The sequence below is a fragment of the Eurosta solidaginis genome, chromosome 1 (genome assembly GCF_040869045.1).
Source record: "Eurosta solidaginis isolate ZX-2024a chromosome 1, ASM4086904v1, whole genome shotgun sequence".
NCBI classification, from domain to species: domain Eukaryota; kingdom Metazoa; phylum Arthropoda; class Insecta; order Diptera; family Tephritidae; genus Eurosta; species Eurosta solidaginis.
Window position 1 is genome coordinate 69,927,539 of NC_090319.1, and position 24,343 is coordinate 69,951,881.

At 35.7% G+C, this 24,343-nt stretch overlaps 1 protein-coding gene across 3 annotated transcripts in view; it reads right to left on the minus strand.

Moving 5' to 3' along the window:
• Positions 1 to 24,343, minus strand: part of ort (ora transientless) — a 234,170-nt gene that overhangs the window by 36,243 nt on the left and 173,584 nt on the right. Inside the window, exon 1 of one of the 3 annotated variants that reach the window (XM_067758174.1) lies at positions 15,864 to 15,968. The exons of 1 other annotated variant lie outside the window; for it this stretch is intronic. The gene's annotated coding sequence lies outside the window, so the exon portion shown is untranslated. Of the gene's footprint in view, positions 1 to 12,177; positions 12,553 to 15,863; positions 15,969 to 24,343 lie in introns of those variants that run through there. One more of the 3 variants, XM_067758173.1, reaches the window with a different exon arrangement.

Consider the following 24,343-nt stretch of genomic DNA (forward strand, 5'->3'; position numbering starts at 1 on the left):
TAAAAGTTGATTCACCCTAAATTGACATATTTTCTAAGCCCCCACCCTCCCCCCAGTACACCACTTTCCAAATGTTATGCGAATGAAAGATAACGCTCCGGCTAAGAAAGTGTTTTTATCGGGACCCGCCCATGGAAGCAGAGGAAGAGGGCGGACGCCGCTAAACTGGAAGGACCAGGTGAAAAATGATTTAAACTCCCTTGGTGTGACCAATTGGCGCCAGTTGGCAGAGCGAAGAAGTGACTGGCGCGCCTTGTTAGACGGCCATAACCGTTTAAACGGTTAAGCGCCAATTAAGTAAGTAAGTAAATATGTCTTACGAATTCAAGCCTATGCAACTTGATGAGTGGTTTAACTTTATGATAAAAATTGGAATTTGGTAAAATTTTGAAAAAAAATCCACTAATGCTACTGTAATTTGGTGAGAAGATTGTTTTTGACAATGTATATTTCTTGGAAGACTGACAGAAATCGGTTGGAAACCATACCCACGTTGTATACCCAGGGTCTCGTCTGTTAAACCGTTCGTCCACCAAATTTGACATATGCCTTATCTAAGCTCACAATATATTTGTATTGAAAATGGACGGTTATCTTATAACCACGCCCATTTTTGCAAACCGTTAATCAATATCTCTTAAAGAATTCATTTTAAAATTTTGTAAACAGGTTTTATTGAAAACTAGATAATCAGTTGATCTTTTTTTTAAACCTAAAAAAATTATACTTTTACAGTTTACAACTAAATTATACTGATACTTCGTCTGGTACTGATATGGCGGAGCAAAGTGCGAAAATTAAGAAAATGTTGAAAATGAGTGTGGCCCTGCCTCTTTTTTTAGTTCTTCTCTCTATATAATACGATAAATTCCATAAATTGATAAAAATGTTCTAGTTTCCATAAAATTTGGTGAAAACTTTGCTTTTAAAACATTAAAAAATGGCTCAAATTTGTGGGTGACCATACCCACTTTTTATAACCAACCTTCCTTCTGTCCATCCGCTAACACGCTCAGTTGAGAAAAAATTTAGATAGCTTCATCAAATTTAGAACACCAGCTTATCTGAGCTCAAAATGTAGAGGTATTGAAAATGAACGGTAGCAGATTATAACCACGCCCACTTTTTCGATATATAATTTTGAAAAATGGGAAAACTGGAACAATGCCTTCAAAAATTTCTGATAAAGTGTTGAAACTTGGCGAGTGGCTTAATTTTATGACGGCAAATTGAAATTTTGGAAAAATTAGCGTGGGACCGCTCACTTCAAGTAGAAGAAAACTTAGAAGTTTTGAAAATCTTTAATAAAACACCGTTGATATCATTTTGCAAGCTGGTAGAAGTAAGGTTCTTGGTATTATGGCTAGATTTGAGCAAAACTGGCAGAAGATCACGCCTATTTTTAAATTAAGTTGTTTAATGATTTAATCGTATACCATTTTTAAACAGAAACTTGATCGAATCACAATTCTATTTAATGAAATAATTAAGTTTCCCTTTTCATACAGGGCCTTTTGCTTCATTAAGCGAACATCTGTCAGCAGCCCCAAAAAAATATTTCGTTTATACAAAAAATAGTTAAAATGGAAAGTAGTCGTTTCCTTCTTAACTAGTATAAATACTGTAACGAATTTAGTGCAATTCCGCTTATTTGTAACTTTCTACTAACGTTCGAATCACTAAACTGTTGAATAAATAACTCCACTATTCAATAATGCAAAATGGCCTTTATTAAAGTACTTCCCAATAACACTTCTACTACTCGACAGATAGCATGCTTATATCAAACCGATTATGATTGCTCAGATTGCGCTCTTTTATACTCTTCGATTTCCTCGTTCCATACTTCTAGGAGTTTCTAGAATATACTTAGTTACCAGCTATAAAATTATAACTACAGATGCTCGTGTATAGCTTCTCATATGCGCGTGTATATGTGAGTGATACTTGCACATGTATATGTGAGTGATATTTGCACAAATAAGTGCCTACTTTTGGGACTATCTCAGATATATGCATGTGTTTGTGCGTTGCTCTCCGCTGCTTGTATGGACATATGTGTAGACATAATGATTAATTTGGTTATGTGCATACAAGTCACTGCTCAGTATCGGCTTAGAGATGATAGTATCCCTTAAGGTTGCTAATTTTCGTCACACTGCCCTCCACCTAAGTCTGATCGCCCAGATTGGCCATATTTCCTGATCTAAGCGCCGCTAGCATCTCCAAATGAACCACTCTCCTCTTTCCTGGTTTCCCAATGGTTTGTATGCGGTAGATGGTATCACTGATCTTCTTCATAACTTTGTACGGGCCTTCCCAACTGCACCGAAATTTGGATGGAACACCTTTCCGCCGGTGAGGGTTGTATAACAGTACCAAATCTCCCTCCAAGAAACCTTCCGAATTATTGTTCTCATCATACATGCGTTTCATCTCACTACTCATTATCCTGGATCGTTTCCTCGCACTCTGTTTTTTGGCCAATGAACTACTTTGTAGAGCTTGCTCTTGACGGATTGGCTTCACATAATCAGTATCGTTCCGACGTTTCCCAACAGTAGTGCGCCCTGGCTTGAAACCATGCTGTTGAAACCACTAGGATCAAGATCGCAATGACGTGCAATGTGACCGGGCTTACCGCATTCGAAGAATTTGATAACTCTTTCACTCCGCTTTTGCGATCCTTTCAGTGCCTCCAATATTTTGTTCACCCAGTCTGGCCTTTCTACCTACACACGGCATGCTTTGGCTTACACAGAAGCGATGCTGTTTCCTGAATCAGAGCATGTGATACCGTTTCTGTGAATATTGGCTTTGGGTTTGCGTATATACATATCTCGCTTCGTTTCGACGTCCCGTATGCAATTTATTCGCTAAATGTGCCAGCCTTTCATCATCCGACGCAAACTCTTGGAATGTTTCGCCAGGCCTCTGGAAGCGGTTCAGTAACTCCATTTGTTATATCTGTCTCCTACGATCGCTTCCGTAACGTCTCTCGACAGCGGCCATCAATGCTTCATAATTGTTCCGCTCTCCTTCGGGAATCTTTTGTAGGATTTCGGCTGTGGCCCCTTCAATGCTACGAATAGAGCTGCAATTTTATCTTCAGCATTCCAGTTGTTCTCTATTGCGGTCTTCTCAAACTGTAGCTTAAAGACCTGGAAAGGAACAGAACCGTCAAGGGATGGTGTTTTTACCTTTGGATTGCTTGCTGAAACAGCTGGCCGATTTAGTTGCGGCTCCTGTATACGACCTCTCAATGTTCAATCTCAGCATCAATTTTGTCCTCGAGTTGTACAATTATTGTATCTTGTGCCTCCAGCTTCGACGATACCCTTATCTCCTGCGCCTCCAGCTGCGAAGGCATGCGAGCCTCTTGTGCTTTCAACTGTTCAGCCAACTGAGATGTCATATATGTCTTCTGTTATTCCAGTTGAGTTTCCATCTTGGATGTTATACGTGTCTCCTGCGATTCCAGTTGGGCCGCTATACTTGTCTTTTGTTCTTCCAGTTGAGATGACATTTGCGACGACATTTCTGTAATGCGTGCCTCCTGTGCTTCCATCTTGGATGTTAAACGTGTCTCCTGCGATTCCAGTTGAGATACCACTGTCGATGTTTGAGCAGTTATTGCAGCCAATATCGTGTTCAAGTCTGTGCTCGTAACTGTCTGCGATGTTTCGTTTTTCTCTTCAATTTTTGTTGTCTCGTCGCCATCAAGATGAAAGACATATTCTTCCACGTTAATTCCTTCAGCTTCCATTGCGTTTCGTAGTTTTGCCTGAAGTTCGAGTTTATTGCCGGTTGTGTTCAATCCACGGCTGTCCAACTCCTTCTTCAATTCCTGGATCTTCAATTCACTCCACTTTGCCATGTCAAATTCCGCTTATTTGCAACCTTCTACTAACGTTCGAATCACTAAACTTTTGAATAAATAACTCCACTATTCAAGAATGCAAAATGGCCTTTATTATAGTACTTCACAATAACACTCCTACTACTCGACAGATAGCGTGCTTAAATCAAACTGATTATAATTGCTCAGATTGCGCTCTTTTACACTCTTCGATTTCCTCGTTCCATACTTCTAGGCATTTCTAGAATATACTTAGTTACCAGCTATAAAATTATAACTACAGATGCACGTGTATAGCTTCTAATATGCGCGTGTATATGTGAGTGATACTTGCACAAATAATTGCCTACTTTTGGGAGTATCTCAGATATATGCATGTGTTTGTGCGTTGCTCTTCGCTGCTTGTATGGACATATGTGTAGACATAATTATTAATTTGGTTATGTGCATACAAGTCACTGCTCAGTGTCGGCTTAGAGAAATGCAGCGAAAATTATATTTTGAATTTTTCGTGCTTTTTTTTTGTAAATTATAATTTATTTTTGATTGTGATTTGTTACATTGGCAATAAAATTCGAAGCACCAAACAAAGCCGACTGGATTTTTCACTCGATTAGGCATTCAATAAAGAAATAATGTGATAATTAAGAATTTGTATTTTGTATGGAAGTTGAGCTCAATTAGGGCTTTAATGTAGAAAACTTGACTAACTATTTCATTAAGCCTCTGTGTGAAATTGGCATTAGCAATCGAATTATATATTCATCGTGAATTTCAATTGTACAGTTCATTCCAGATATATTACTTTTCCAATCCTACTGAGGCACATATTTGACAAAAAGTATTATCAAAAGTATGTGGTTATTAACAAATATTTTTCATTATAAGGGAAACATGTGTTATAATTTATGTATACGTCAACTCTTCTTCCAGTTACGGCTCTAAAAACGTGAGATAATGCTTGTACATTGTGAATTCATACAAGTGAAAAATCTTTCTATTCCTCCATTTCCATACCTACCTGTCAAATAATAGATGACAGGGAGAACGGCTGTCGCGAATGGCCAGAAAATGGAAGAAAGGTTTGTTTTTTGCTCGCGGTTATTAAATTAAAATGCCATGAATTGCCTATTTGTGTTTCTTTTAAATATGTATACAGAAAATCAGATTACATATTGATAGTCATTTCTAAAATCTAGTTAATAGATTAAGTGTGAGCAGCCAGTTAAGCAAACATTTTAAAATGTGTAAATAATACAATATACCAGTCGTCTACAAAAATTTTTGAAAAACACTATTGATCAAATGATTTAAGTAATCGAAGTTCGGGTGTAACCGAACATTATATACTCAGCGTGAGCTTCAATTGTACATTTCATTTCAGAAAATTGCTTTTCTTATTACTCTAGTATACGGCCCTTTTAAATTTGTTTTATATCTAAGTTGCCGTGGTCTTTAACCGATCTAGCCCATTTTTTCTAGAAAGCAGCGCTGTTGCCACTGACTTGATCATCACTGGCATACCTCAAGCTGCGAATAAGAGTTTGCCTGAGCTCTTTATGCAGATTTGTCGGGCGGTTGAGCACAAATCGCCACCTTTAAGAGATGCATTTCGACTGCGAAACGGATGAATCAACAAAACTCAGCAAAAGCCCACTACCATTGTAATAAAGTTGTTTTCAGCGCCTGACCGTAACCAATTGCTAAAGGCTGTCGTTGTGTTTTGCAAATCTAAAAAGAGATCGCTTGCGCTCTCTGATCTTGATTTGCCTAGGTACGGGTCGGTGTATATATATGAAAGTCTGCCAAAGAACCTGAGGGAGGTAATGACTCATGCATCGGTACTGAGACTGCAGAGGCAGTTAGCGTCGGTGTTTTCTATCCGTGGCCCAATTTTTGTTAGACATAAACAAGGGGAAGAGTCGAAGCTGGTAAATAGCAAAGCTGAAGTCAATGCAATTATTTGAAGAAGAGCGCTGATATAGTCGTAACATATTATTTACGTACATATGTTTGTTTTAGCAATGTTTTGTTCTTTGTATAGGTATTTCAGATACAATGTTAACTTCGCTATAGGTTTCTCTTTTTGCCTTACTCCCTTAATTCTATACCCATCGATTTCTGTTACTATGAGTTTCAAACTAAATATTAATTGTTATTTGTTTAATTATATCTTCCCATTTTTCTCTCGTTTTCTATATAATGTAACTCGTTTTTGCATGCGTTGCAGTTTTTGTGCATTTAGCATTTTTTGTGTTTTCTCCTTCTCCAACCTATGGTATTAAGCCCCTGTGAGAAATCTGCCGCTAGCATTAGCGAATGCCACAAGACTTTAATAAATATTTTATGCAAGCAATCGGTTGGACTTAGCGCAGTACACTTTAATGCTCGAAGTATGAATGGTGACAAATTGGATTATGTTAGGGATATATTTTCGGAATCAGATGTTGGTGTTATCTGTGTCTCAGAAACCTGGTTTTCCTTTGACTTATCTTATGCCTACTATAGTATCCCTAACTATAGACTAACATGTGTAGATCGATTAGCTAGAAGGGGAGGGGGGTTGCAATATATTACAAGGCCTCCTTAAAGATTAATGTGTTATCAGTGTCTAAAAATAGTGAGACAGAGTTTATTATAGCTGAAATTTCTGATAACATAAATAAAGTGCTAGTATCCTGTGTATATAACCCAAATAGATGTTACTTGTTAGATTCCTTTTTTGCCGAGTTATCTTCGTTTTTAATAGACTTCGAGCGTTTTGTTATTTGTGGTGACTTCAATGTTAATTTACTATTAAATGACTCATATGTAAATAAACTACTTGACCATATTTCAACTGCTGGCCTTACTATAGTCAACAAACATGTACCAACACGATACGCACATAATTCGACTCCAAGCTTGTTGGACCTGATTATTACGTCAAGTCGTGACCATATTACAAAATTTGACCAAATCAGCTTTATTTCTGACCATGATTTAATTTTTTGTTCACTAGATGTTACGTTCAATCGTCCTGTTGACACTGTTATCACTGTTTATCGTGATTTTAGGGCTGTTAATGTGGATGCCTTGTTTATTGATTTGTGCAATGTTGATTGGTCTTTGTGTTGGTTTATTATTACTGTGGACGGAAAGCTTGAATTTCTAAATGAAAACTTGTGTAAGCTTTATGACAAGCATGTCCCTTTACGTAGAGCTCGGGCTGATATCAATTCTGTTCCTTGGTATAACTTTAAAGTCAGGTCTGCTATAAGAGAACGAAATAGACTTTACGCGAAATGGAAGAGGAGACAAACTGAGTCTGTTTGGTCTTTATATAAAATCGCCCGAAACAAAGCCACCGTTATCATAAGAAAATCGGAGCAGATGTATTGCAATTATAAATTAAACCCGCCACTTCCGTCAACAGATTTATGGCGAAACTTGAGGAGTCTTAACGAACATGGGAAGTGTCAAAAGGACTGTCAAGTCCACCCAGATATCCTAAACGATTATTTTATTAGCTCAAATGAGTGTCGGGACAGTCATATACCTCTGGACATTATAAGTCATTTTGAGCCAGTGATTAAATTTGAATTTAAAGCAGTATCAGAATTAGAAGTTTGTAAAACAATTATGAACATCAAATCTAATGCTATTGGGGATGATGGGATCTCTTTGAAGTTCATCAAACTCGTTCTGCCATTCATTTGAGGAACTCTTACGCATATTATTAATCATTGCTTCACAACTTCTTGTTTCCCTGGGGAGTGGAAGAAGGCGTTAATTATTCCTGTCGCCAAAACATATAATGCTCTTGAACCTTGCAATTATAGGGCAATTAGCATCTTAGCTGCGTTTGCTAAAGTGTCTGAGTCCTTGATGGCGGGTCTAATTTCAGCTTATGTTAAGGAGAACAAGTCCAGTGCAATCTGGATTCAGACCTAAGCACAGTTGCTCTACTGCAATGATCAAAATACTTGACGACATAAGAACTAGTTTTGACAAAAGTGACCTAACCCTTTTGTGCCTCCTTGACTTTTCTAAGGCCTTTGACTCACTGCAGCACAACCTCCTTTGCAAAAAACTCGAATTCTACTTCGGGTTCTCCACTACATCTGTTGAGCTTATGGCCAGTTACCTGGAGGGAAGAACCCAGAAGGTAGTTTGCAAAAACTCTGCACCCAAATCTCGTGTTGTCCCTACTGGTGTGCCACAAGGCTCTGTGCTTGGCCATCTTCTGTTTAGTCTTTTTGTCAATGATGTTTTCTCAGTGTGTCAGCACGTAAATGTCCACGCATATGCTGATGACATCCAGTTATACCTATCTAGTCGTGTTGGCCTTGTCGAAGATTTATGTTATAAAATAAATAGTGACTTGTCTGCAATCTGGAAATGGGCTTGTGAAAACTGTCTATGCTTAAATGGTGAAAAGTCATATGTGTTGCCCATAAGTAGTAGCGTTGTACATGTTGAAGATATTCCAAAGCTCTTTGTTGGAAATAGTGCCCTCTCGTTTACTAAAAAGATTCAAAATTTGGGTTTTGTGATAAACTCCAAGTTGACCTGTACTGACCACGTTAATAAAATTCTAAGCAATGTTTATTCCATTTTGCCCGTTTAAGAGCTTCTGCTTCTTTTACACCTTTGGAGACCAGAAAAAAGTTAGCTATACAATTGATTGTGCTGCACATAACATACTCTGAGCTTGTCTACAGTCAATTAGATTCTGCTTCGAGCCATAAAATTGATGTTGCATTTAATAGTATAACGCGTTATGTCTATGGCCTTAAAAAGTATGACCACATCTCCACATGGAGGTGCAAAGATCTAGGATGCAGTATTTTTGATTATATTGCTGCACGAAACTGTATATTTATGTTCAAACTTATTGAATTCAAAACACCAAATTATCTTTATGAAAAACTAAAATTTTCCAAGTCTTCTAGACACCGCAAGCTAATAATACCACGATATTTATATTAGTGGGACCCGTTATGCGATAAGGTATATGTGCGGACAACAAAAATGAAACTCAAGACAAGAATTTACGCTCACAGATCAAATGTGAAATTAAGAAGCAGTTTTTCGGACAATAAGACGGCATTGTCATCACATTGCAAAGATACCGGGCATTATCCCGATTTCGATAATGTATCCATTTTACACGAGGAGAAAAATTACGGCAAAAGATATACTTTAGAAATGCTGCACATTACGAACACCCCTAATGACACGAAAATGAATTATAAAATAGACACTGATCAGCTGGCGCGCGTTTACCGAGACTTATGCGGCAGTTACTCACGAACGTACGTACCAAAAACGTGTCAGCTGACACGACCTATCTTATGAGTGTGCAATGTAAACGAAAACTCATCGACGTGCAACGCCCGTACGTACGTAGCCCGGAACGTAGAAATCAAAACAATTTTGATTTTTTCCGTAAGAACGTGTCAGCTGATCGCTCTCTCACTAGACAGAGTTGCCTAGTAACCTTTTTTTCGCTAATTTTTGACCGTTTGCACTTTTATGCAAAAACGCCTAATTAAAGTTTGAAAAATTGTGAAAATAATTCGAAATAATTATGTAAAAGTGCAGATTATAAATATGTAATCTATTTATACTTATTTAATATGTATTCCGGCCTTTTACAATATCAAAAATTAAATTGCAAAAAGTTGATGTTACCATAAGCATGCATGCAAAATGGTCAATGGCAACAGTGCTTATCTGTAAACAATACACACACAAATATGCATAATGCGGCAGTTACCCACCGACGTGTGCCGTACGTACGGACGTTTGTCGTACGAAACACGTTTGACCGAACCCTCAAGCCCGTAGGATTCAATGTGTGCGTCTGTGTACATGTACATAACATATTTGTGTGTGTATTGTTTACAGATAAGCACTGTTGCCACTGACCATTTTGCATGTATGCTTATGGAAACATCAACTTTTTCCAATTTAATTTTTGATATTGTAAAAGGCCGGAATACATATTAAATAAGTATAAATAGATTAAATATTTATAATCAGCACTTTTACATAATTATTTCGAATTATTTCCATAATTTTTCAAACTTTAATTAGGCGTTTTTGCATAAAATTGCAAACGGTCAAAAATTAGCGCACAAAAGTTTACTAGGCAACTCTGTCTAGTGAGAGAGCGATCAGCTGACACGTTCTTACGGAAAAAATCAAAATTGTTTTGATTTCTACGTTCCGGGCTACGTACGTACGGGCGTTGCACGTCGGTGAGTTTTCGTTTACATTGCACACTCATAAGATAGGTCGTGTCAGCTGACACGTTTTTTCTACGTACGTTCGTGGGTAACTGCCGCATTAGTTTTAAGGCAACAACACTGTTCTAGTTAGAGTTGCAGCTCAACACAACAAATGCAGTGGGATGACCAATATATATGTACATATGTACATTTGTATGTTAATGCAAATGATTATGTCTTTATGTTCGTCATTCTATGTACTGTTGTTTTTGCAGATATTTGTTTATACTTACGGTGTTTTAAATTGTTTATATTTTCATTATTATTTGACTTCTACGCTTTCTTTTTTCGTACATGTTAACTAATTGTTGTTTTTGTCCACAATTCCTGAGGATGATCTCAGAATGAGATCGAAATATCGACCAAATAAAATTGAAATATAAACATTTAAACTGTGTTTTCCTATTTTTGTTATAAATCCACTTGGGAAATGAAATACCATTGATATAAAGATCTTTTTTCATTACCAAAGACAGATAAAGCGATAAAACTTTGTAGGTGGGTTGACCTTATGACGCATAATAAAAAATTAGAAAATTTTGGATAATGGGCCCGCCCACTTTTAAAAGAAGGTAATTTAAAAGTTTTGCAAGCTGTAAGCGTCTGCCCGTTAACACGATAACTTGAGTAAATATTGAGACATCTTCACCCAATTTGGTACACGAGCTTACCTGAATCCAGAACAGATTGGTATTGAAAATGAGGGAAATCGGATGATAACCACGCCCACTTTATATATATATAACATTTTGGAAAGCACAAAAAGCCTGATTATTTAGTAAATAATACACCGAGAATGTTGAAATTTATCATGTGTACTGATATTGAGACTCTTGATAAAAATTTGAAAAAATTGTTTAAAATGGGCGTGGCACCGCCCACTTGTGATAAAATCAATTTGACAAATATTATTAATCATAAATCAAAACTTATTAGACCTATCGTAACAAAATTCGGCGGAGAGGTTGCCTTGACTATAAGGAATGCTTTGAGGAATAATTAACAAAATCGGTTAAGGACCTCGCCCACTTTTATATAAAAGATTTTTAAAAGGGTCGTGGACGAATAAAATAAGCTATATGCTTGCAAAATATAGTTTTATATCAATGGTATTTCATTTACCAAGTGGATGTATAACAATAAATAGGAAAAACTTGAAATTTAAAAAATGGGCGTGACACCGCCCCTCTTATGACTAAGCAATTTTCTATGTTTCGGGAGCCATAACTCGAAGAAAAATTAACAGATCGTAATAAAATTGGGTACACAGATTTTCTCTATAGCAGGAAATATTTCGAGTAAAAATGGACGAGATCGGTTAAAGACCACGCCCACTTTTATATAAAAGATTTCTAAAAGGGTCGTAGACGCAAATAATAAGCTATATCTTAGCGAAAAAGAGTTTTGTATCAATAGAATTTTACTTTCTAAATTGAATTATAACATTAAATTGGAAAACACTAAAATTTTTGAAAATGGGTGCGGCACCGCCCCTTTTATGATTAAGCAATTTTCTGTGTTTCGGAAGCCATATCTCGAAGAAAAATTAACATATCGTAATGAAATTGTATACACATATTTTCCTTATAGCAGAAAATATTTCTAGTAAAAATGTAAAGAATCAAGTTTTATTGTAAGAGGAAATGGGGAGATACTTTTTTTTAAACGGGCGGTGCCACGTGTTATGTAGAAATGTAATTTATCTGAAATGAAATGTATAATTGAAGCTCACGCTGAGTATATAATGTTCGGTTACACCCAAACTTAGACACCTTTACTTCTTTTTATTTAATTTAGGAAAAAAATGTGTTTCCTGCACTTTCAGATACAATTATCTGGAAAACCAGAACGTGACGTAAATATCGTAAGCAGCATAGGAAGTCCTAATGTCAAACAGTTTATATCGCTTGAACGGATACACCTTTTGATTTTTGAATTCCATTGAAATGAATTAATCAGATTTAACTGCCTTTTTTGCTTTGGCAAAGATATAAAGAGTATGCAGTAATGTAGCTTATATAACCTTTAATAAGTTTAGCTTACCTAATTAATTTTTTTTTTATTACTTTGATTAAAATGTGTGAAGCTTTATTTTTTGCCAATTCCCAAAGCCACTATCACAAAACAATATATTTTTTCGCAATTCGTGCATGCTCAGAATATTCGGGAAGCACTTTAAATTTGCCCGGTTCTAATTATGTAACACATTAATTATTTACAATGTTAAAAGCTCTATTAGCATTAAAATTTAATCTCTTCTCAACATTTTTATGCATTTCAATTATTATTAATTTTTTTAACAGACTTATTCAATAAAATTTTGTGAAGAATAAACAATTTTTTTTATGAATAAATTTTCTCATATGCAGTTTTCTTATATTAACTTGCTTTGCTTTTTTTCACGTCTTAATACGTTGAACATCCGCCGTTGACTGACAGTTATAATATTGAGATTTGAATTTAAACTTAGCTAATGTGGAGCTTTAATAGCAGCTGCAATGGTGGTAGAAGCGTCAAGCAGTAGCAGCATCACAAATATTGGCTCATGCAATGCTCGTATGGTTCTCATAGTTGCGCTGCATCAATGCTGTAGGGTGCTGAAGCACCTATTCGTTGGCAAATGTGTGAGTGTGGGGGCGGTGAACGATTGTCTGATGAGATACTTTCTGTTGCGGCTGTTTTAATTTTTTTAAATTTCTTGTTGTTGTTTTAGTTATTCAGCAATGCTGAGCTGGAAAATTAGTTTAATCTGTGATATTCTACTGCATTTTTATTTCCGTTACTTTTCTGAGCATTTGCTCGTGCCGCATGTGGCTATCAAAGTGTGCAGAAAACGAAAGTCAAATGCCCAGTGACAAACGACTTACGTGCGTTGACGAGAAAGGATTCGATGCATAGCATAACTGGCATTTAGTCCTACAAAACCCTTCAATTGATTTTGGATGTGTAAACATCTTCGCTCACGGTATGGGGGAATCCATAATGTTAGCGTAAGCGTAGTCTATGAAAGTGATATCTATGCTTTATTAAGAATATAGGAAGTAGGTGTAGGTATTGTAAGTGGTATTGGTGTGTGGTTTGAGGGCATACAGAATGTAGTCCCTACACAATGTACGTGGTGGAATTGGTATAAGCGAAAACAGAAAATAAAGTCGATGAAATATAAAGGAGAAAGAGAAATGACAAAGGAAAATAAATAAATGTGAAGAAGATGAAACAGTAGGAAAGGAGGAAGAAAAAGAAATATATAGTATATATAATAAAAAAATATAGAAACAATGCCGATAGTAATGTGGATGATAATAACAATGCTTATGGTTATGGTCAAATTGAAAGAAAATAAAAGAAAAGTAAAGAAAAAAAGTAAATAAAAGGAAAGAAAAGAAAAAAGGAAAAGGAAAGAAAAGGAAAGAAAAAAAAAAGAAACAGAAGAATGAAAAGAAAGGAAAGAAAAAAACGAAAAGGGAAGAAAAGAAAAGGAAAGGAAAGGAAAGGAAAAGAAAGGAAAGGAAAGTAAAGGTAGGAAAATAGTTGAGGTTACAACCGAAGAGAAAAAAGAAGCCGGAACCGAAATTGTACGGCGTGTTATTTTATTGTTATCGAAGCTCTAGCGATTTCTTATAGATGAGTTATTCATTTGTTATCGACGGTAAAAGGGTGTTTTATCCATTTCCTATCGATGAGTTATCGATTTGTCATGGGTGTTTTATCGGCGAGCTATCGAATTGTTATCGAAGAGTTTTAAACTTGCCATCAATAAAATGCTTGGCGATGAATTATCGATTTATTACCACGAGCTTTGGGCTTGTTATAAATTTTTTGAAGTTGTCGAATATTAATTTATGTTATGAATATTTTATCGATTTGTTATTGTTGTTTGTTACCAATTCGTTATCGGCATGTTCTCGATTTGTTATCAAAAATTTTCGAAGCGCAATCAAGCAGTTATCAAGAAGCTATCTTTATTGATATCGGCGTGCTACCGAAAATGTATCGATTCGTTATCGAACAGTTTTCGATACCTTTTAAAAGAGAGTTATAGATGTAATCAAAAAGGTAAAAATTGCTAGCTGCATATTTTCAAACATTTATCGATTTGTTATCGAAAGGTTATTGAATTGTTTTAAGATAGTTATCGTTTTATGATCTTCGTATTATGTATTGATTGATTATCAGAAAGTTATCAATTTTTTATCGAAAAGTTTGCGATTTTTAAGTTAAAAGTTATTTGATATCGACGTGTTATTAACCATTCATCGCTTTGTTATCGAAAAGTTTTCGATTTGTTTTACGAGACTCATCTATTTGTGATCACATTATTGAGTTGTTATCTAAAAGTTATCAACTTTTTATCCAAAAGCTATTAATTTTTTATCGGAGTATTACCAATTTATTATTGGCGTTTTATCGACGACTAATTGATTTGTTATGAAAAAGCTACCGATAAAATGTCAATATAAAATCGATGACTCATCTATAACTCGACGATTACAAGCTGATAAGAAACCAATAAGAAGCCGATGACTCGGAGATAACAAGCGGATTACAAACCGACACATACATACACCTGCATGTTTATACATCGACCTTCACGAGTACTTGGTACTCACGCTTTTTTTCAAAATAACGATATAACGTTTCTCATTTTATATACATATTCTAGATTTAGAAGGAGCAAGTAGCATGGGTCGTAGAAAGCTTCTAGTATTTGCCAAAGGATGGATTCATTTCATTCACACTATATAAGGTCTTCACAGACCGGCCAGTTCAACCTTATCTAACCATAATCATATTCAAACTGGCAGTGACTTACAACTGTTATGGTGAAATTCCAACTTTTTATATTTTTTAATGTCTCAATTAAAGCTGGGCTACGATATTTGTTACGAGCTTAAATTTGGTTGGAAATTTCTGCAAATGAGTTACCTAAAATTTCGATAACATATATGTAATTAGCATGATTTACATATACATATGTTACATATACGAGCATATTTCCAATATTTCAATATATGAGCTTCCAGTATACAACTGCTTATCTCTTACACATTTGTATGTATGTTTGAAGCATTTTTGCAATTTTATTTGTTGTTACATCGCATTCACTTAACATAAATTTCTTAAGTACTTTGACATTGCCTAATCCTGCCGTCATTATTCTTTGTAGTGGCTCTTCAGCAATGGTCGCTGCAGTCGATGCATTTCTTGTTGTTGTTGTTGTTGCTACCGTACATAGTATACATAGTTCTTCCTTTTCAATGGTTTGGTTGTTGGTTGTTTTTCTCTTTGGTTGATGCTTTCAATGTTGAAAAATGATTTGCTTCGGCATATATTATCGATTGATTCTTAAAGTGGTAGTTCAAGCTGCGCTCAAACAAACACACACACATCCACACACATGCGCACGCATCCATTGCCGCACATATGTATATATATGTATATACTTTAAGCAAATTTAGAGCAATAATTATTGTCGTGCATTTAAAATTAGCAAACAGCTGCACGCGTATGTCGATTAATTGAAAGACAGACATTCATATATACACAGTTACATACATAGTACATATACTACCAACAATGGGTTTATATGTGTATGAATAAAAAAATATAATGCATAATAAGTTTTATATTGTATTTCAGTATTTATGCACCGGATGTTTTAAAAGGAAAAATGTATGAGAGGTGCTGTCAATTAGCAGATGAAATACATACATACATATATACCGTACCTAAGTTGTGAGGAGGCTTTTGTCGATTAGCGTTGATTTTTATTGTTATTTAAGTCAGACACATACACATACACAACGCAACGGAAAGTTATAAATAGTGAGTTGAGATAATGAAGAGATGAATGCTTGATAACTCAATCGCTGGTTGCTGAGCGGAACCGGACAGGTGAGCGGTGATCGGTTGACTGGTGCGAAAATAACCCATGGATTGTAGCTATAGACGGGGTGGCTGATGATGGGCTTATGGGTACCCCTAACTACCGTGGGAATAGGTAGGTGATGTTTCGGTAAATGGATTGTTGTTAGCTAAAACGGTCGGCTGAGGTGTTGTAAATGATGGAACGATGAGTGGCGGAAAACGTTTTTAGTGGATTAACTACGATGGATCATCATCATCGTCGTCATTGATTACGCTTAACTGTCTATCCAATGTTGACAGTTGCTTAGCTAGTTATACCAATGTTCAATGTTTCGCGATAATTTTATATATGTAATTAATGCTGACATTTCATCTATTTTCCTTTGGGCTAGTAGTAACAGTCTTTGCCTTAACTCTAACAAAACATTTGCTTTGGCCATCTTCAAGGGATGGTTGACACAAGAATTCCACTTCTCTACATAGTAGGTATGTACCGTCCAAATTATGATAGTACATAAAATTGCAAACCTTGGGTTTGTAATGAACTCAAGTTTGACATGCGGCGATCATTTTAACTTAGCCATAGGGGAGGCGTATGGTGCTCTGCATTACTTGCAGCTATTGGCAATGTTTACCCCATGCATAATTCGCTATAAACTGGCTATCTAACTAATTTTACCTCACTTGACATATGGATGTGGGCTAGGGTGGTTACAAGGTGTGGAGATTGAAACCACGTTTTAAACTTTATACTATATTTTATTAATTAGCCTAAAAGTATACGTCAATATTTTTTATTTTTCACAACAATGAAAATTTTTGAAAATTGAAAATCAATATTGAAATTTAAAATATTGATAATACACTTAAAAATTAAAAAGTTCAAAGTAACTAAAATACAAAGTTAAATAGCCAATCATTCAACTCTTTTTTAGGTACAAGGTGAAGTGGTGATGCTAATGAAGAATTTGAAGGCCGACAAATGCCTGTTTTAACTAAGAAATCAAACTCCGTTTTCGCGACTTTGTATTTAACCGGATCTAAGCGCCTGGGCTTAGAAAATGGAAGACTTCCTTCTGTTACAAGTCGATGTACTGTTGTATGTTTAACAGGTTTAGTATAATCTGGCTCTGAAATAAGTGACGGAAACTCTTTTAATAATTTTGTAAATTTATTGTCAACCACAAATAATTTAGGTAATGGAATATCACAAAAGTAGGATACTGTATTAACTGAGAGATTGGTTAATGGATCTACTAAACGTTTATATTTAATATCTATAAGAAGACCATATTTACAAAGAAAATCAGCGCCAATTATTGGCTTGGCTATATCCGCAATCAAAAATGTAAAGGGAAATTCACGTCTTAAACCCAAATTTACGTTTAAAAGCCTTTTGGTAAGTGGCAATTGTTGAGCCATTAGCTGCAGTGAGATGTATGTCGGAACGTTTCGTATGAGGAAATTTAGATGCGGGTAATACCGAAATTTCTGCTCCACTATCAATTAAAAAATTTTGTTTGTTTTCTCTATCAAAAATAAATAAGCGACGCGTCGAAAATTCTAAATTTCCGCTGTTCGTCGCTGCAAGAACGGAAGAATTTAGTTTGTTGAATCTTTGTTTTTTGTTATAAGAACAAAGTTGTTCACAACTTCTAGCATTATTTCCAAATATGTAGTGAAATCTACACAACCAATTTGGATTATTACGCGAGTTAGAACGACGCCTAAAAGAATTTCTAAAATTGTTCCTAGAATTGGAACGCGACCTAGATTGATTCCGATACATTTCTGTTTTAATTTCACCTAACTTCAAAGAAAGTTTCTGAAAATTTTCACTCACCAAAGAGGTGGTTTTAACCAAGTTTTCAACAACAGAATTTTGTGCTTTTGTATCCGAAAAATAATTAACCGAAAATTTGTTTATCACTTCCCAAATATTATCTGCTAATTTTGTTAATTCGGTAATATTATTAGAACTCGAACTAGCTAAAATCATACTCAAATTTTTAGGAGGTTTACGCATCCAAATTTTCTTTAAAATATTTTCGCTAAAATTTGATCCGGCTAATATAATTAATGAGCGATAAAATTCTGATGGCTTACGATCATCCATCTCAGAATCGTTTAAAATTTTATCAAGTTTCGAATTTTCGCTAAGTGAGTGTCTTTCTATCAACACTTTTTTAAGTTCAGTAAATTTGTTATTAATGGGGGGATTTTGGATAAAATCCAAAATAGTTATTATCACTTCCTGCTGAAGTGCTGTAATGATGTGTTCGTATTTAGTGTTTTCTTGTGTAATGTTTTTAGTACTAAATTGTGTTTCGGCATGAATAAACCATGCTTCCGGACAATTAGTCCAAAATTGTGGAAGTTTTACTGAAACTGACAAAATTTCATTTTGAGTAACATTTGCATATGGATTTGTAATTTGTTGTTGAGAAGTGTCATGTGATAAATCTATCAAAGTGTCGTTTAAATTGTTAGTAAATGTAGATGTTTGCGTATTATGTTGTGGTGAACGAATCATAATAAATTAAATGAAAAGAGAGTTAACTAGCAATACAGTAAAATAAACTAGTAATTCTATAAAGAGAGAGTTTACAATAATAATAATATATCTATATATTAGTATACATACATAAACACATATAATATAAATATAACTGTTCACCAAAATACTTTCTGTGAATATGCAGTTTGTTGCTGTTAATGCAATGGCTTTTGATGTTTTAGCTGCTCAATCAGGGAACTCAAAAATAACAGTTGTGTTTATGCAATGGCTTTGTTGAGATTGTGTGTCCTCAATATAGTTGGATGATACAATATTGATGAGTTAATTTTTGTTTGTTGTTGTTATTTAACATCGCATTTAATAAGAGCAACCGAAGTAGTGATTTGGATCAGCTTAAAAAACTGCACATTATTCTACAAATTCTTGTTGATACACGTTCAATCCGGATATACGGTCTTGATGGGAATTCGTACGGTGTTACAAATCTTTGTACTGAGTTGAAATTAATGAAACTTTCTGCAGATATTGGTTCTATGTGAGGTAAACGTTCGGGTAACGATATACGAAATTCGTTTCGTATTGATTGTAATATTTTCTTGGATGCTATGGCTATATCGCGTATTTTTTATGTACCTTGTAAATATATTTTCAATAGTTTGACCAGCTGCGGCGAGCAAAACTGTGATGCAATGGCAGATAATGGCGTAATTGTTCAGTTGTAAATGTCCGAGTGTTACACCAAAATGTTCATATTTTGTTGATTAAATACTTGTTGTTGGTTTTGCTTTTGTTTAAGCTATTTCCAATTCGGCGTGTATGCTTTTTGACCGATGTAAACTGGAATGAATGTCTGTTGTTTTGTTAATTAATTTTTAGTTTGAGATTCTTCTCACTTTGCACAATTGACTTTTTTTTTGCTCGTTATATGTTATGATTTTATTACAATTCGCACATATTTCTCTTTTTTTTTTTTTGTCTGCTCTTATTTGTTATATACTTTTTTTTACTTCCATTTCTGCATAACAATGTCACAAAAGTTAATTCACTTTATCACTAAAACAAGATCGCCAGTGTGGAGATTGAAACCACGTTTTAAACTTTATACTATATTTTATTAATTAGCCTAAAAGTATACGTCAATATTTTTTATTTTTCACATCAATGAAAATTTTTGAAAATTGAAAATCAATATTGAAATTTAAAATATTGATAATACACTTAAAAATTAAAAAGTTCAAAGTAACTAAAACACAAAGTTAAATAAAGATAATAAGAACCCTACACAAGGTATATGGTGAATTTTAATTTTTGTTCTATCTTTCGGGGCACCCTCCTAAAATATGCCAATAGATAAGAAAATGATTATTGCAAAGTTTCAGGCCAATCCGATAATGTTAACACGCGCCTCATTGAGGTCAAAGTTGGGAAAACAGCGATTTTTCAGAAAAAATTTTAGTGATTCGTCAGTAAAGGCGATACCATTTATGCCAGGAACTTCACTCATATATCATTCGATAGATAATTTTATGTGTATTAATTTTGATCTTAATAATATTTTTAACAAAAATTTAAATTCACCATATACTTTGTAACCACCCTAATGTGGGCTGTATGACTATGGTCTGCAGAAGTTTGACCACATATCTCATTGCAAATCTAACCTTTTGGGATGTCAAAAGCTTTCTTAAATAGGCTTACCCTTACAGATACATATTTGCTTATATCAGTAATATGTAAATATTTAATTTCGTACTACTATTAAGATTTTCCTGCTTTGTACTATAAGCCTTTAATAGAAGGATCAACACTGCGTATGAGCAACATATTTCAGGTTATAAAGAATTTGGTTATAATCAGTTCTAAAAATACAATTCGTCTGTAATGTTTTGAAATATTGTTTTGTAGTGGATTTGTTGGGGTTCTTTTCGCAAAAATTTCTTTCCGGTTTGTGATTAGTTTGGCATATATATTTGGAATGACTTTGGTACAATTCTCTTACTAACTTTTGATGAATATGTAGGTTCTACCTCGGCATTGGTTCGTAACGTTTTCCGTTATTTATTGCGAGACCTTTTCGGAACAACTTCGGATTTTTTCGGAACCAAGTTGGAATGATTTTGAGGCCATTTTTAAATAATTAAGGGCCCATTTAAGAAGAGCTTCTGTGACGTATTACCGGTAACAATCATTATTCACAAGTTATCGGTTTTTAATCGGTTTTTTGAACGTTGTCGGTTCGTTATGACGAGTTATCGGTGCCTTATCGATCGACTAGTCGAAGGGTAATGGGTATGCTATCGATTTTTTATCGAAGTGTTATCGATTTTTAACATTTATTATCGATACGAACCATTATTAGAGTGTTATTTATTTTTTATCGACGAGTTATCGCTTGGCTATCGATAACAACTATTATTCAGCTGTTATCGATTTTTATCGAACTGTTATCAGTTTATTATCGAATTGTTATCGGTTTGTTGTCGACGTGCTATTGATATTTTATATAAGTATTGCGCACGATGAGCTAAGTAGAACCGAGCATTTTTTATACTCAGCTGAGCAGTGCTCACAGAGTGTATTAATTTTGTTCGCATAACTGTACCCCGTAACGGCATAAACTAATCAAGATAGATATAGACTTCTATATATCAAAATTATCTGGGCGAAAAAAGAAATTAATTTAGCCATGTCCGTCTGTCTGTCCGTAAACACGATAACTTGAGTAAATTTTGAGGTACCTCAATGAAATTTGGTATGTAAGTTCCTGGGCACTCATCTCAGATCGCTATTTAAAATGAACGAAATCGGACTATAACCACGCCCAATTTTTCGATATAGGGAATTTCGAAAAACCGAAGAAGTGCGATAAGTCTTTACCAAAGACGGATAAAGCGATGAAACTTGGTAGGTGGGTTGACCTTATGACGCAGAATAGAAAATTAGAAAAATTTTGGACAACGGGAGTGGCATCGCCCACTTTTAAAAAAGGTAATTTAAAAGATTTTGCAAGCTGTAATTTGGCAGTCGTTGAAGAAATCATGCTGAAATTTGGCAGGAACGTTACTCCTATTACTATATGTGTTCTAAATAAAAATTGGCAAAACCGAATGACGAACGCGCCCACTTAAAAAAAAAAATTTTTAAGTCAAATTTTAACAAAAAATTTTATATCGTTACAGTATATAAGTAAATTATGTCAACATTCAACTCCAGCATTTGTCTCCAAAGCTCTCACCTGAGTACGTAATGATCGGTTACATCCGAACTTAGCCTTCCTTACTTGTTTTAAATAATGTTAATCAGGTCTCTCTGGGTCCACTATGGATTTACATTTTGGTGCTCTCGCAGGTATGGAATGTCGACTCTTTAGCGGACATAGGCTCTGTGGAAATGGTTCAGGTTCTTACATATCTAACTGGCGAAAGGCTGAAGCTTTTACACATAAGTGGTACCACAATGCGTCAGAAAACTTAATTGTGTCCTGCTATCTGCTTTGCCTAGAAACATCTACATTAACCAAGCCAAAACTATGAAACCTTAAATTCGGCATTGATAAGGCTAAATCAGCACATAAGGATAAGGTTTATGGGGCTTAGAATATACCCGCGGTAGGTATGCCTGTCGCAAGAGGCGACTAAAATACCAAATTGATTCAAGGGGTTGCCAGCGCAATATATAGCTTATCCAACCATTTTGTCTACTTCACCTAACCGTGGCGAGTCCTGGTTCATTAACAGCCGATGCTCTGGCGACCCCGAACTCCTGATCTAGGGAATGGGAGGGCGGGATGGCCTACATGTGGTCATACCAAATCGTTCCCGAGATTGTCGGGCTAGTACCTTTATTGTTCTTGTTACCGGAACCTGCCAGATCTGCATCCGGCAAAAGACCTCAACATCGATAACACTTCCCAAGGCCTTCTGGGAGTGTCCTTATCGCTACAACAACAACAACATAAGGTTGAAAGGTTTCAAACGAATTTGTTATGGATTTCTCAATTCATATTTAAGTGCAAATCTTCCGTGCTTCGTCGAACTATTGGTTAAATTTTCTGCCATTATTTATATTGGATAGAAATTCAAACTTTTTACTTCCTACAAAGACGTCATGATGCAATTTTCAGCTAGTGGTAGAGTTCGCACACTTTTAGTGTTTTGTTTGATATCAACGTGAGCTTGCTAGGCTTCTTTCAGATGTAACATCGCGGTACGGGTTTTTGGCGCAGATTTTCGCTGCGACAAGATAGCAATACGAGTCAATGCTGACTCGTCGAAAATTGAGCACATCTAAAACAATGGAATCAGATACAGCTACTTTGCCCAACTTGGCGTTGAAGTCACCCCAGTACGATTTTTACATCTTGGCGGAGGCAGCGCGTATGCGCGCTTTAGGCATTCTAATAGAATGTAGCTTTCTCCCCAACGTCTTTACCCTCCATCAGTATATGGGCAGATATCAATTACTTACTTCCTTACTTAATTGGCGCTTAACCGTTTAAACGGTTATGGCCGTCCAACAAGGCGCGCCAGTCACTCCTTCGCTCCGCCAACTGGCGCCAATTGGTCACACCAAGAGGGCCGCCCTCTACCTCTTCTTCCATAGGCGGGTTCCGATAGAAACACTTTTTTGGCTGGTGCATCATCTTTTTCATTCGCATAACATGGCTTAGCCAGCGCAGCCGCTGCGTTTTAATTCGCTAGACTATGTTGATGTCTGCGTATAGCTCGTACAGCTCATCATTAAATCTTCTTCGGTACTCGCCATCGTCAACGCGTAGACGTCCATAAATCTTTCGAAGAACTTTTCTCGCGAACACTCCCAAAGACGCTTCATCTGCTGTTGTCATGGTCCATGCTTCTGCCCCATATAGCAGGACGGGTACGATAAGTGACTTGTAGAGTATGATTTTCGTTCGCCGAGAGAGGACTTTACTTTTCAGAACTAACTGCGCGGCTGTTTAGGCCGATGATATCAATGTCATCAGCATATGCCAGTAATTGCACGCTTTTATAGTATATTGTTCCAGTGCGGTTAAGTTCTGCAGCTAGTATAATTTTCTCCAGCATTAAATTAAAGAAATCGCACGATAGGGGGTCACCCTGTCTGAAAACTCGTTTAGTTTCGAACGGCTCGGAGAGGTCCTTCCCAATTCTGACTGAGCTGATGGTGTTGCTCAACGTCATTTTGCACAGCCGTATAAGTTTTGCGGGGAAACCGAATTCGGACAAAACGGCACATATCTCCTTTTCAATTAGTTTTTAAATAATATTGACTTTATACGGATTTTTGCGATGCGTTTGTGCACATGTGTGCACCCAAATACTTGGCTACTTAAACCCTCTTCTACTTGGAGTCCGACATTGAAACAGTGTTCGTAGTCAAAGTAAGCATTGCCTCGTTATCAGCTGGTCGGCTGCAAATGGTCAACTATATTGGACCGAGGGGTTCTTTAAAGAAATATGGTATTATTAAAAAACCAAATATCCGGGGAGCGTGGTGAGACACCTTCAATAACGATGATGAAAGGAGCTAGGTGAAAATACTTGAAATATCGATTTCGTGTAATTAAATTACTCGTACGACAGTCGGGATAGTACCTAAACGCTGAATAGGCTAGCATCATCCTAGACACATATCTGACAATGATAGTGTAATACTCAGAGTTTATTTCTATCTTGAAATGCTTCTCAGTGAAAATTTATCTATCTTGGTAAATATGCCACCAATTTGCTGAAAATATTTAAAATTAATACAACCCATAATTACATGAGAAGCTCGGAGTCATCTTGCGTCAAATTACATATGTTAACTATTAACTGAATT